Source organism: Orbicella faveolata, unplaced genomic scaffold, assembly GCF_042242905.1.
Source record: "Orbicella faveolata isolate gen_17 unplaced genomic scaffold, um_ofav_v1 contig_36, whole genome shotgun sequence".
In the NCBI taxonomy this organism is placed as follows: Eukaryota; Metazoa; Cnidaria; class Anthozoa; order Scleractinia; family Merulinidae; genus Orbicella; species Orbicella faveolata.
In genome coordinates this window covers 14,944,142-14,960,000 of record NW_028301565.1, presented here as the reverse complement: position 1 = coordinate 14,960,000, position 15,859 = coordinate 14,944,142, and the positions used below count along the sequence as shown (strand labels likewise).

The 15,859-nt window shown below is 38.7% G+C and overlaps 1 pseudogene across 1 annotated transcript in view; it reads left to right on the top strand.

Moving 5' to 3' along the window:
* Positions 1–8,241, top strand: part of LOC149102382 (uncharacterized) — a 9,316-nt pseudogene extending 1,075 nt beyond the window's left edge. The window contains exons 1-6 of the transcript XR_016202566.1: positions 1–1,998; positions 2,494–2,734; positions 3,163–3,373; positions 3,676–3,881; positions 4,446–4,671; positions 5,225–8,241. The exon at positions 1–1,998 is cut by the window's left edge and continues 1,075 nt beyond it. The product of XR_016202566.1 is annotated as an uncharacterized LOC149102382 (transcript). The remainder of the gene's footprint in view (positions 1,999–2,493; positions 2,735–3,162; positions 3,374–3,675; positions 3,882–4,445; positions 4,672–5,224) is intronic.
* Positions 8,242–15,859: the final 7,618 nt, after the last annotated feature.

Below are 15,859 nucleotides of genomic sequence, written 5' to 3'. Positions count from 1 at the left end.
AGGCTGAAGAAGACGGAAGCTGTTCGGATTCGTCTTCAGAAGAAAACAAAACTATGTCTGATAGTTTCAAGTCTTTGAAGTGTAACAACGAAGACAAAACGCAGGCGCTCCCGGCTGAGAAAAGTCATCTCGCTTATCACGTGACTAGCACGAGCTCACCCAGCTGTTTATCTACTGCGAAATCAGGCTGTAACGAACTAAATTCAGGGGGCGCCCGTGGATCACAGGAGACGAAAGGTCTGGCGAATTCATGTGGAGCAACGGACGAGCAGCCAGCTTTTGGAGCTCAAAGTAATGCGGACAAAACACCATCCATTGTTGCTCCCAGTGGGTTACCTGCAAATGATGTCAGTAAAGATTTTGTAAAGAAATGGGTGATGGGCAGTGATGAGACTGAGCAATCCTCTGGTGTCAAAGAGTCTCACAGCATGGAAGCATCGCAAAAGGTTGAAGAAGTAGAGCGTCATCAACGAAAGCTATCGGTTTCAAGTTCATGCAGTTCTGTTCCAGACCCTCAGAAATGCACTCCGTCAAAGAAGGCTGTCTTTGATTGCATTTTGGAGGAATATGACGGTACCGTGTCCTTTGTTGCAATCTCAAGTAGACAAGATCTGTTTCCTGTTGGATGTGGGGATATCGCAGCGTGGTTTAAAGCGAGAAAAGACAGCTTTCTTCTTCGGGAAAGTAAAGACGGAAAAATCTTGGAAGTCAGCTCATTTTGTCGACGAGCCCAGTTGTGTTTTAGACAGGCTTGTTCGACAAAGAATTGTCCATACTTGCACGTGTGCAGGGATTATATCGCTGGATACTGCAGGTTTGGGGATAGATGTCAAAGAAATCACAGTTTTAAGTACGATGAAGATCGAAAGCTCCTTTCCAAATTCAGATTGAATGGTTTGTCAGAAAATAATCTTCGTAAAGTCATACAGCTATCAATACCCCAAGTGTGTTTAGACTATAACGAAGGACGCTGCCCAAGAGGTCAGAGTTGTTGCCAAATACATATTTGCAAGGACATGATAAAAAAGAAGTGCGAGGATGAGGAAGACTGCGGCCTTCAGCACCAAAACGCGTTGCTGACTCCTTATGCAACTGCCATACTTGAGAACTATGGCCTGAAAATCAGAGATGGAAACATTAATCCGCTGCTAAGAGTTCTTCTGGTCTGCGAGGAGAAACCTACTAGTCAATCAAACGATTACAGAGAGAGCACCGCCTTGGCAGAAAATATTTTAATGTCCACACGAGCAAATGCCAGGAAAGCGAGCTGTCAGGGCGTTCCTGCTCCTTCTAAGAACGGTTCTGGAATCAGTTGTGAACCATCAGAACAAAAAGTGTTTGAACGCTTGTGCAAAGATTACGACTGTTCCGTCTCTTTTTCAGTCATAGCCAAGCGAACCGATCTGTTTCCGAGCGAATTTAAAGACATCGAATCTTGGTTTCGAAGAAAGAAGGGCAGCTTTCGGTTGACAGAAAACGATAGAGGAACTATCCTACAAGTAGATGCTCTCTCTGCAAAAGCCCGGCTCTGCTTCAGTTACAATAACGTCTCAGGGACGTGCAAGAAAGCAAGCTGCTCGTACCTACATGTCTGTAGAGATTACGTCACCGATTCCTGTCGTGATGGAGCAACATGCATGCGGAATCACTACTTCCACAATGAGAAGGACAAAGCTTTGCTGTCGAGGATCAAGCTTGATCAATTAACAGACAAGCAACTCAGTCGGCTAGTACGTTCCTCAGCACCTCTGGTATGTGTCGAATACAACCGTGATATATGCGATCGTGGAGATGATTGCCCTAGAATTCACATGTGTAGTGACCACTTAAAAAAGTGCCACAGAGAAGGATATGATTGCGAGTTAGATCATGAATGTGCCATGACCTCTAACCACACCCAAATAATTCTTGCGCGTTACCACATGGAGCACTTGAAGTCAGATGTCGTAAAGAGGATTGTACTAGTTTATGATGACTCAACTAATGTCAAAAAAGCAGGTAACTCAGTATTCTTCAATTCTGCGTATTGTTTGTCTGCTACAATTCAAATTAACCTTCGGCTGAATTTTTTCTATGAATTACGTGTTTCTATCGATTGATTGTAATTGTTATTTTCTAGCTGCTGAGTCGTGGATGTAATTAGCCAAACCCTTCTCATATCGCTCAGAAGCGTTTCTAGATTATGTTTTCTTTTGAGTTCATTCATCAGTTCATCGACTTACTAGCCCTACTTCTTAGTTATTTTTTGGTTTCATTTGGTGCTTCTTTCAATTTTCCAAGAATTCGAGGATACATAAAGGCAAGACTCCTTTTATGGGAAAATGTTCGCTATTTCCTTCACATCTTTTGTTGGCATTATATCGATATTTAAGCCAAACGGAGGGCTTTGATAGTGATCATTCTTGGGGACTGGAAGTTACATACCTACACTTGACGTGAACGCCAAGTAAACTGGTTACAACTGTTAACATTACAATGTACTCGTGTTAATAGGTCATGTTCATCACAATAAGCCAGATACACCCATCTGCTCAGATTTCATTCTCGGTAAATGCAAGAAAGGCTTCAAGTGTCCAGGACACCACTGCTTTTTGCCTTTCCACTGGCAATACAAACTTCCACATGATGAATGGAAGAGCTTCAATGAGAAGGACAACGAGAAGCTGGAGAAACTCTACTGTGACGTTACGCTTGAGGAACGGTCAGCTACAGGCTATCACATTTCTCTTGAAAGGTAAGTTATGTTATTTTAGGTAAATTGAAGTATCAAAAAAGCCAGAGTGTGGTGTCCAGGTTGAGTAAACTACGTTTAAAATGAAATACCTTTTATTACCTTAACAGTTTTTGGTTACATTCAGTCACTAGTAGTACAACATTAGTGGAGTTACATTAATTTATGTAATCAAATACGCGTTTGCCCAAACTTTCTCAAATCAGTATATGATCGAGAAATCAGAAGAAAATATACCTAAAGTCAGTACAAGGAGAAACGCGAAGAAAATGCGTGTGCGCAATATCTATAAACATCTTCAAAAAGGGCAAGCTGTAACATACTCGTTTTATATCGTTCTTTTTATCCAGTGTGTCCAATCGGTGAATTCGAAGTTCACGTACCTGGATTTTTTCTTATATTTACTTTTATGATTAAATTTCATTTTAAAGCGATGGTCTCTTGCTGCTAGACGAAGTGGACTTTCTATTTCATAACAAGCGCATGCTTGGTAGACAGAAAAATTTTGACGTGATGGCCGACATAAGGCGACTCTCTTCTGAGTCGTACGCCAGCAATCCTGGGAACCCTGTGGCTACTGCGTGGACCTGGTACTGGCAGAATGAGAATAGAATTTGGCTAGAGTACGATGTGGACCACTTGGTGAGTTAATTTGCATTATCAAGCATGTCAGAGGTGGACGTTTTAAAAAACATCCATTGGCTCGTTTTCATGCGCGTGCTAGAAACTGTTTGGCAACCACCTTAGGGCATAATTTGGTGTTATTTTGAAGTAGTTTCCATCTGTCGGTCCATTTACGATAATAATGCAAAACAAATATATTTTACGATTTCTTCTATCGGAAGTAAAACATATAGAATTGTTTTATTTTTGTATATGTCACTTGCAATACATCATAGTTTAAACATTGGTATTAGCGTTATCAATATTTTGTATGTTTGCAGGACAGAGATCTGCAGAAGTCAATAGAAGAAGCATTCTTAAGCAAGAGAAAATGCTTCAGTTTTAGAATTTCAGACCAAGATTACAAATTGTCTTTTTGTTCAACGACTGAGATGCTTCAGGAAAACGTGAGGTATGGAACTAGAAAGGAAGTGAGGAGAAGACCGGCAGAGTTTAAATCAGGAGTGCACATTCAAAACCTTAAAAGGTATGTCCAAAACACTGATATATAGTGATGAATAACTTTAACCCACACCTGTGTGCATGTGGCTCAAGCGGGACTGAAACCTAAATGAATGTGGTTTCCATATAGTCACTACGCACAAGACCAGAAAGAGTTGAGTGATCTGCGCGACCACCTGAGTTTCCGATCACGATCGCTACAGAATAGAAAATGCCCAAGAGGACCTGGATCAAACAACGACGCACTGAACTGAAGTTTATCAATTTTTAGTATAAATCTACTAACGTTCTATCACAAATGCCGTTCTCTGATTGGCAACGCTACTCACTATCTATTCTGTGATAGATAGTGAGTAGCGCAGCCGTGAGCCCTTGTTAACAAAATGACGGCCGCTTCTTGCCGTTTGGAAGTGTCTGTGAAGAGGATTTAAATAAAGTTTTGAACGACAACAGTAGTAGATTTTAAAATTAGATTAATTAGATTAATTGTTTAATATTTATCTCAGCGATCCAAAAACCAATTGCGATATTCACTTGACACGTCGAGGCCGTCAGGTACAAATTGATGAAACATTTTCGTCTGTTGTAGGTCTCAATCTGCCAGTCAGAAAGCGGGGAAAAATACAACAAGTGCTAACGTCCCGAGCCATTGGTCTTCAATGCCGTCTGTCAAGCAATACACGCGTTCTGTTAACTTCAACCTCATCTGAATATAAGGAAATGGAGATGTTTTTTAAGAAAACAGTAAACAAGAGCGTGGTCATCAAAAGCATTGAACGTGTACAGAACCCGTTCATGTGAGAAAAGTATCAGAGGTATTTCACTCTAACATTAGCACCTGTCCTGTCTTAATCAGCCTGGAATTAAGACCGCCAATTTCCTTTGCTATCCGCTCCGAAAGTGGGGAAAATGTCCTCGAAAGAGACATGATACAAAAAAATGTAGACTCTTGAGGATTTTTTTTTGATTGGAAATTGATTTGACAAATTGGTGTCAAATTGTGAAGGAAAGCCATTAATTAGAAGGTGCCTGGCCTGGTCGTTACAAAGTACTATGCAGACCCTTATTTACATTTTTTAGCTGAAGAAGGTTGCAGCAGCAATCGAAACGTCCTGCTATAGTTTTTAAAGAAAATTTTTTAGACCCTTGATTCATTTGGCTGCAGTTATACTGGCATAACATTAAACTTCCTCAGACAAAAGGGGATCTAAGAGCTCTTGTTAATTTATAACCAGTCTATATTACAGTGACATATACATTGTACCATTCGAACTTTTGGTCACCTCTTGTACGCTATTTAATAGGTTGATCTGGTTGATGATTCGTTTCGGCTTGTAAGGCGTCCTGATTTGCGTTCACTGTTTGCAGGAAAAAGGAGAACATGCTTGCCGTCAAGACTGGAGGCCACAAACGAATCATTCAGATCGAGAGGAGATTGTTTCACGGAACTAGCCCTGAAACCGTGGAGGCCATCTGCAAACAGAACTTTGATTGGCGCTTACACGGAAAGAACGCAACCAAGTATGGGGAGGGAAGCTACTTCGCTTTGAATGCCTCTTACAGCGACGCTTACGCCAAGGAAGACATGAATTCATGTCGATTCATATTCGTTGCCAAAGTCCTCGTTGGTTCTTATACTAAGGGCCACTCCAGTTATCGAAGACCGCCACAGAAAGATCCTTCAAACCCAGCGAGCGATCTGTACGACTCCTGTGTGGAGGACAAATCAAATCCAACCATTTTCGTTGTTTTCGATACCGATCAGTTCTACCCTGAGTACATAATCAAGTACTCACAAGAGAGTGCTTGGTATTCAGTAGCATACCAAGCAGCCCATGGTAGCTATCAGCGGCCAGTGGCTAAAAAGCCAGTGCCAAAGCGGAGTCTTCCTAAAGCAGCACCATTGCAATCCGGAGCTTCTCAGTCGCACGTCACCAGTACGCACGCCACATCAAGAAGTTCGAGTACTCCCGGTACCTCGGTATATTCTAGCAGATCTGGAATATCAGCTGGGATTTCGTCAGGCTCGAACGCTACTGGAGTATCATCATACAGCACAAAAAGTGGATCTAACTCTGGGTCGTTGAGTGGGTCTTGTGCGTCTTCCGCTTCGAAGGCTGCTAGCTCAGCACACCAAAGCACGGCAACCAGATCTCACTCTGGTGCATCGAATAGTTATTCTTCTTCCTCAGCTTTAAACACTTCTAGAACTACGCATCAAAGTGCAACAAGTGAAGCGTACTGTGGTTCATCAGGTGGTCATTACACTTCCTCACCATCAAGCACTGCTAGCACACGATACCAGAACACGACTAGCAGATCAAACCCCTATGGCCCATCGACGCAGTCTGGTAGCAAGTATAAGAGCTCCTCAAAAGGCAAAGGCAAATGTTCGGTTATGTAACTGTTATAGGAGTCTGTGTGTTTAAATGTGATGGAGGTATAGGTGTGCCATTATACAATGGAACCTTGTTAATACGGCCACCTTCGGTCCATAACAATGTTCTGTTTAAAGGTTAACACAATGATGCTAGTAGATAGTGTTTGATTGATCCTCTCCCCAAAACATTTCTGCAGGCACGCTGCTTCGAGCACATTTAGATTAGATGCAATGGTAGGTCAATACAATTTATTATTTTCGCTCTTTAGTTCATATTACTTATCTCATCAGGCAATTCAAGTTCTTGTATTAGCGGGAAAAATTTATACTTGCTAAGCTTTTGTTTAGACCAGAGAGTGTCAGTTTCAGATCAAAGAGGGGTTGTTGTGCTGCGTGCCATGTTGTGTTAGTTTTTTGTGTGTTAGATAATAACGAATACATTTACGAACCGCCCTTGAAATCCTACGTTAAAAATATTAAAAAAGAAGTAAAAAAGAAATCTTACCAGAGGAATCCTACCAAAAAAAAAACGGAAATATGGAAAAGTATGGACCACTGAGGTGCCAGTTTATTTTTCTTTTCGACGAGACAAGATGAAGCGACGCGTTTTGTTTTTGACTTGTCACATGAAAATTAAGGAAACAATAGACCATATTCGTATTCTCGTTATTGGACTGGAACTAGCTTGCAATGGAAGTTCATGCGGGGAATATCATTAAAAAGAGATTAATGTCACTTGCAGTTGATAAGACTCCCCGCATTAGCCTCAGTTGCAAGCTAGTTCCAGTCCAATACCGAAAATACGAATATGGCCTATTGAGAAAAAAGCTGAAAAAAAAAAAAAAGAAAAAGAAAACCTGTAGTTTTTTATGAAGAAAATTTATTTTTCCCAGTAATATCTAGAAGCAATTCTGTGACTGGTTTTCACGACTCGGAAGAAAGTATGGAAGATGATAAAATTGAGTAACACTAAATTAGCCCAAAACCAAACAAAGAAAAGAGCAAACACAAAACAACAAACAAAAACAATATTTTAAAAAGATCCAGGATGAATCATGGTAAAATATAGAAAAACTTTCTCCGGCTAAAAGTATATAAAAACAACACAAGCTTTCGACCGTCTTAACTACAGTCTTCGACGGGCGAAATGCATGGTGCTAAAAATTCTAAAATATAGTGTCGCTGTGTGATAAAATACAATAGACTAAACTACGATAGAATACAATAGAATGTAATCATGGAAGAAAAAAAGAATGCTTCATTGTCCTGAGAGCGAGCAATAACGTCTGCATCATTGGCAAAGGTAACTATCGAATCAGAAAGTTCCTGGAATCCCGGTATGGCATACCACCTTAATCCCCAATGAGGCCAATAACTCTTTTCCGCTCCCGGGACAATATAGCATTTTTTAAACAAAACGTTTACTCCATTATTTCATACTCTGTTGTGTTTCATCGTAGTTTAGTCTATTGAATTTTATCACATTATATTTTAGAACTTTTAGCGCCTTTATACCATTTCGTTGTCTAAAATATGTGAAATATGATTTGGTCGATCTGTTTGTTGTTAGCAATATTTTCCCGGATTTATCTCTATTTTTATTACATTGGATTATATAAAGAGATGGGACAATAACCGTCAATTACATGCTACCGAAGCATTGCGCGTGAGGTCGAGGTTCACAAACAAAACCGTGTATCTTTGATTCCGAGGTCTTTTCAACGTGGAAGCGACAGTAGATAGGAAGTGAACATAGGGAAGCGAGAAATTTGGAGGGACAAGAAAGCGACAACCAGGAAGCCGGAAACAGCGTGCGTGTGACTTTATTGTTATGAACCTTTCCTTTTAAGCGATGACGTCTTTTAAGGCCTTGATGATGATGCTGAATTGAAACAATAATTTCTCTATCAGTTTCAAGCTTTATTCCTTTTAAGTTTTTTGATTTAATTTTGAAATAACTATCTCAACTAGACTGATCAGAAATAAATATTTTTACAGAACGAAATGGTAAATAGAATGCAAATGCTAATAGCTTTAAAAAATTAAAAATTCCCAACTCTACAAAACGGTAATTAAATGCGGAATAGGCTAAACTACCCTGCTGATATACATAAATATTGATAGCAAGATTACCGAATTCGTGCCTGTCTCAATATATGCTTGATTTTATCACTTTCATTGTATAATGTCCGTATATTCGCCCGACTTTTGATGGAATCTGTCGACATAACTTGGGAGCTCGAGGGGAATTTTTCATTTCAGTCGGAGTACTGAGTCGGGTGAAGTGATATTTTTAGCTACATAAGTCACATGCATGCAAAAGCAGGGGCGGGGGAGAAAACTCTGCGACGCCTGGCACTTTTTGTGTATCTGAATCATCCAACAAAAAATGACGTCACATCCGGTAAAAAAGAGCGCTGAGCGGCAAAATCTAATTTGAATATGGCATAATCGTTCTCTCAGTAAGTAAAATGGCAATATTTTGCAATCGACCGGATATTTTTAACGTTTTATTTGGCCACGATAAACAAAATTTTGTCTTCTTCCTCGTCATATCATTTTGTTTGAAGGACAGGGTAATTATTTATTTAAAAACACGCTGTTTTGAAGGCGTGTTTTTTACGAAATGTCGCCATTTCTTCCTCGCTGAATTCCACAGGAGTCATCGTTTGTGTGGAAATAATGAATTCTAGGTAAGTTGCACTCAATTCAAATATCCTATTCTCTTAGGTGGGCATCACACTAAGAAAAATGCACAATGACAGGTTTCTAGACATGGGGGAACCTTATTAACAGAAGCGCATTTTTTAAAATTTACTGTTGCCAACACTCGAGAGTACTTGAGTGCTGTTAATCGTATCACTGCAAGAATAGACCCACACACATAACGCGCTTTGCAGAACTTTCTTGCCGATCGACACTAACACAAACTCATGTGTTTGCTCATGACTCAAACTGATGCCATAAAATATGTTACGATTGGTTAAGAACCTTAAACAAGATAAGTTTTCCCTAAGCAATCCCTTAATTGATAAACGCTTCGTTACAGGCAGGCCGTGAACCCCTTAAAAAAAGCAAGAGGATTAGTTTTAACGGCGATTAAGTAATTTGGGCATGTCGTGGTTTTTTCGCATTAACAATCAAATTTATTTTTCCGTTTCAACCGTGTTAAACGTCAGCAACGCTAAGTTCCAATACCCCCCCCCCCCCCACCACCACTGAGGTCAACCATGCACCTTTTCTTCAAACCCTCTTATTTGCCCTGTTTGCAGACCAAGTTCCTTATTTATTAATCCCTGTCATATTGGCAACCCATTTTGAAAGGTTACTAAAAAATTGTGCACTATATTTCAGTGTGCTTTCTCTATGTAATCTTGCATCAAGATATTTCAATCCTTAAGGGAATGAGAGAACACTAACAATATTGACAATTTTCAGTAATTCATCACTCTTTCAATATGCCATCTAAACAAATTGTTCGTAAACAGTAGTGAAATTTCATGCCCCTACATGTAGCCATAAAAGGAAGTCTGGGAACAGGCAATAGCAACACAGGCTGGTGAATTTTACAAGCTAATGAACTCATGTCTAACAATGATGAGTGATGATGAAGCATGGTGCAGTGAAACTGAAGAATCAGACTGTGAGTGACATTGATAGAGTCAGTGTCGTGAGAGTGATGCTAGTGTCTGTGAACTTGGACCAGATCAGCGAAGAAAAGGTTTCGTACTAGAAATTGACAGAGAGCAACAAGTTTGTGCTAAAAAAGTGAAGAAGCTGGCTCAGACCAGTCTTGAAGCCAGCTTCATCACTACTTACAGTACTTGTCAAGAGTTCCTGACTTGTGTATGTGGGAAGGCTCTCTGTAATGACCTACGTGGGGAGGCTCAGCTCACGATGAGTACCTTTTTCAGGCTTCAGGTATAAAATGATAGGGATTTCACAAGTTGAGGTGTATGAAAGGGTAGGAAAATCTGTTTTCTAAGGATTCCATTCTTCTGGTTCTAAAATGTTGTTGAAAGGTGCCATTTCTATCAAAATGGTACAAATGTATACAAAAGGGTAAGGGGTAATGGACCTTGAGATAAGGCCTTTCCATTTAAAATTTTGTAGAATACCCCCCCCTCCCCCACCAGCTTGTGTAACAAAGATGTTCAAATTATTGTATTGTGAAAAAAGGCAATTATTAAAAAACAAAACAGTGCCAAGAGATTAAGTGATTGTCAAGGCAAGTTTCCATTTGTATTTTGAATTAAAATGGGTATAACATTATCCTCAAGTACACTTTGCAGCTTCACAGAGAGGCCCAGACTGATAATGAAAACATATGTTTTATCACTCAAAATTCTATTTTTGCCCCTTCCCTTGTACCTTGTGATCTTTGTAGGGAAATTCTCAAAAGGTCCCCACGCCCCCCTCCCCTCTAAAAAAAATTCAAATTTTATATACAAATCACTTTTTTATCTTGAAAATGGTCTCAGAGACAACAAAACACTTTTATGGCTAGCTAAACTACTTATTAGGAAAATAAAAATGTTCAAGGAAAAAATGAACAGGAACAAACAACAACAAATTAACTTTTTTTTTTCAGAAGAGCTACTACTTGTATATTTTTTTAACTTACATGTAGGTCAACATAATTTGTTTTCACAATTTACCACAAAAGAAAACACCACAGAAACGAGAATTATAGTTGTGGCATCTAAGCTACATTTTTAAATGGAAACATTTCCCAGAAAAAAAATTCCAAAATATATTCTTACCAGTACAACAACTTACCAAATATATTTTGTAGAGAAGTTTACTTAATTAATAAAATTGATTTAGTGAAATTTTCTATTTAATTTTTGTACACCTGATCTTACAGAGTGCAACCTTTGGTCTAACCGGTTCACTTTACTGTTATGGAATAATTAAATTAATCACACCAGAGTGGCTTTGCATCTTTATTATAATTCTCATTATCAGTAGAGAAATCACACTTGTACTCTGGTCCACTGACACTCTTACGTGTATGTTAAACATGGGAAAGCAGGTTGCATCATCTAAATCATAGCATTGTATGCCTGTGTGGGGTGTATATGCCAGGAAGTAACCACCTAAGAAAAGACAAATATAAATTATGTCATTGTTTCAATGACTCACCGTAAGTGGGTATTTGCTCATTTACCACCTTAATAAACAAGATATATTAAAGTATAATTTTTACTTCCGCTTTAAACTTTTCAAACCTACAGTTTGTTTTCACTTTCAGAGAGGTTCTTAAATTCACAAGCACCCACCCCCTCAGTCCTGATTCCTGCTCTCCCATAGCCAGGATCCCATTTCAACCCTTCATAATCACATTAAATCAGTAATTTTTTTCCAATTTTGGTCTGACTTGGATTCATCTCCACCCAGCCACGAAAGCAATGGTGGTAGATTTCCGTATATTTGTTGGTCTAGTTTACTATTGCTCTTAGATTCCCACCTACCTTTTGACAGAATTAAATTCGATTAAAAAATAAACTACAGTAGTTTAATCAAATTAATGCAGAGGCAAACATGTATTGAACCAGAACGTTACTATAATTTTGATACAAACGATACCAAAGTATAACTTAAATAATTAAAATCACATCTTCTCTGTTGTAACTTAAGACAGTGCAGCTACTAATAGATTAACCACAAAAACCTAAAAACATGACTTTAGAAACACAGGTAAGTGAGAATATTGCCAGTTTTGCTTTTGCTACCAACCACTCTGGTTTTAAAAAAAATACATGGAAGATAATGACAAAGCAATAACAAAACCAACCAAACAACCTCTGGCAATTCAATAAACACACCAAATTCCCCTCCAAAATTCTCTTCAACACCTGACAGTACATGTAAATGTCAGCAGCATAAATTGAACTCAATGATTTGGCATGCTACTATCATCAAATTTTTACCCCTTGATTCAGAATTTTTAGGAGTATCAAATAGAATTCCACTTTAGATTACAAAAAGCACTGTTTACCTTTGCAAATATCTGCATTAGTTCTGGAGATATTTAAGTTTAAAATGTGTAAAATATATGCAAATGAGAGGACTGATGATGTCATACACCAAACCCAATATTACATCAAGTGCAGACCATATATACAGCAGAGATCATTGAAACTTGGTAGCCAGTTATAGTTCTACAGGCAACACATTAATATGGCTATAAAAAATATGTTCCCAATTGGCAACTCAATCTTTTCCAGTCCCCTCTAACCCAATTTCAATAATGCAGTGATTTTCAGCTTGAAAAACATTAATCAAGGCCATGACTTCGACCTTACTACTTAATAGGCTTGCTGGATCATGCAGATGAAGCACCATTGGCAAATATCAAAATGGAGCTCCAAAGGTGGCCAGAAAAGCCTAGAATATCAGGGAAGGTCTGAAATGCAGTCTGTTGTCATGGTACCTAAACTGTTAAGCTCATATTATGTAGCACATCTGCAAATTGCATCGTAATAGCACTGTCCCCACTGGAGCCATGGTTCAGTAGTTTACTTGGACAATAAATTTCATAACTTTCCTGGGGGACTGGATGATCTAAATGGTATGTGAGAGACTCCCAGAATATTTGCAAGAATGTATGACTATCTCTATAAATAAATAAATAAATAAATAAATAAATAAATAAATAAACAGACACTAACACTACTAACATGATTGAGTTTGGAAAATATATATATTTTTTTAGTTCATGATATTTTGAAAAATTCCCCTATCCCATCTAACATGCTGATCTTCTTTAATTTGGTACTTGAAATTGATAACAAGGATGCTACACCTTGGCAGCTCATTGGCCAGGATATGTTGCACAGTCTTCACATCAGATAATGGGTCTGCACATATTATTTACGTATTTATTAAACAGATATCTCCCCATCCCATCCCTATGGAAATTCCAATTTTGATTAATACTTTTCTTTAAAAAGTTTGGCTTTTGAGACCCTCCCCATCCTTGGAATTTCCAATAATCTCCTTGGGGTGGGTAATTGGACATTTTCTAGAACCACACAATAAAACAAATAAACAAACTTAAAGATAAAATGTTTAAGTATGGGTCAGTGTGACATATATACATTGATTAACTTATAAAGACAGAATTGATCATTGCAACTATACACAACTTGAGCAAAGGTGAAATTATAGCCTGAAAAAAAAAATTAGGTATGAACTGGATTCCAACCCATGACCTCTGTGATACCGGTGTGATAACTTAATTAAAGTTCTATGCTACAACATACCAAACTGCTAATTTATCATGAAGTGACACAGCTAAAGGAATGTTGTCAAGATATCAACTTTTATGTGAATTCTAAAAGATCACTACAAGTCTTCTAAATTTAAGATTATTATACCTAACAAAAGACATACAGTAGGGCACTGCACTGTGTGCTGTCTCTGCACACGCTTCCAGGCAGGATAGTAATACATATACATGTATTTTTTTTTCTTGGAATATACTGTTACTGCATGGTCATACAAGAGGTACTAGTTGCTGCTGAGTAGTCTTAAAATAAGTGTGAACAAAGTGTGACAAAATATAATGTATATTAAATCTGCACCAGTTCAGTACAATTTAATACTAAATTTTAACCAGTTGCAAAAAAAAAATTATTGTTAGCACCTGATATTACATGTACTTTGTGAAGGCTTCTGGAGGGGTTATACTTTTATAAAGTACCTGGCAGCAAGTACTATTTTGATTTAATAAAGCAAGACTGTAGTAACTGCTAAGAAAATGTGTTTGGTACATCCCAGGAAAATTGGATGGGGGTCAGTGCCACCCTCTTCACAAAAGTTAAACCCTTAACCTATTTATGAACATAATCTGCGATTTTCCCCACCCCATTTATGACTGTTGCGACTGCTACAGTTGCCCTAAACATAAGTTTTGAGGGACTTTTGTTGATGGTCTTATCGATAATGATGAAAATTGAGGTAGCTTATTCTGAAAAACATACCAAATTAAAGACTAGAGGGCAAAAGCCTTACCCTAGAGTATTTATGACCAAAACGGCTGAATAACCATACCCTTTGGGGCTGCACATAGCTATATATAGCACATAGAGAAGAGTTCCCTCCCCCCTCCTCCTGCTGGAGCAGGAACCAAAATATTATTGCATTGATGACATAATAAAGATAAAATCTCAAAATAATCAAGAGTTACATGTATGCATGGGACTTCACTATCAAAATGATGCCTGTTGCTTACTGTACATGTAAATTGTTCAGTTCCAGAAAATATCCATACTCCCCCCACAGAAGGGATTGGAATTTCCTGGGGGGTGGGTGGATTCTATAAGACCAAAAAATTTAAAGAAACGTATGAAGCTCAATAGGAATTTCCAGAGGGGTGGAGGGGGGGACTCAGAAAAATTCTCTTCCGTGGGGGAGGTATGGATATTTTCTGGAACTACATGTTGCATAAATTACTCCTACAATGTGCCAGAATTCTGTTAATCTGGTCACCAACAGGCCACAAAAATCTGACTGTATAATTAATAAATAAGAAAATGACTGACTGAGCTTTTGTTTGAGCCAGAATAGAGTGGCCATAATAATGAGGTGGCTGTGTTAACGGGGGTGTCTGTAAGGTGAGGTACATTCCACAGTAGTGATAAAGATGACACTCTCAAACACCAGTACCCATAAAGATTTTGGACAGTACATTTCGCATAATCAGTTGGAAGAGGAAGAGGGAAAATGGAAATAAAATAGAATGGCTCTTGTGTGCCAGAGACAACCCTTTCCCCGAGTTACCCTGGCGGACCTAACTTTTCACTTATTTCTTTGCAAAATTCAACCAACTGTTTACACGAGGATCACGAACCAGACTTGGGGGCGAGACAGTTCAGATGAGCGAGTTGACTTGCCTTGGCAGGTAAAGTAACCAACAACTTTTCTTTGAGTATACGTAAACACTTTGGCTCACCTAACGGGAACAACTCTCAGCATGGCGAGTGTCACGTAATGTCTAGATTTAAGATTTAAAGCAGCAATTTGTATCAAAGAAGAGAAAATTAACTCAGCAAAACACACTGTGATCAAATGACTGAGGGAAACTTAAACAAAGAGGGATAGTTGCACTTTCGATTATTTAATAAGAGTTACGAATAATCATGCAGGGTCAAAAAAAAAAAATCATGCAGGGTCAACTTTTACTCGGCCTACAGGGGCTACATTTTCACATACAAACACTTGATAAAGTTGCCTCAGGGGGAGGGTTATCTCGGGTACCCGAGACCATATAAATGGGACCTGTGTTGCCTCACAGAACACCCCCACGATTTTCAAAGGGGAAGGTCCTTAAACAGGACCTTTAACTTTGGGCAGCTTCAATGGCAGATTCCCCCTGATGGCCTGGATTTGAATAATTGATTTAATTACTTTTAAAGAAGACTAGAACTTAGAAATCTTGCTCGAATTTCGATCCAGCGAGACATAAGCTTCCATGCCGTGAATCAAGCGTTTACTGGGCGTTTTAAAAGCACTCACCAGAGAAAGAGACTGATGGCCCCAAAGTACCAATATATATGTACTGTATCTTACTGAAAACAACAATCTTCAACGAGAGATGTGGGAATGTGGGATACTGA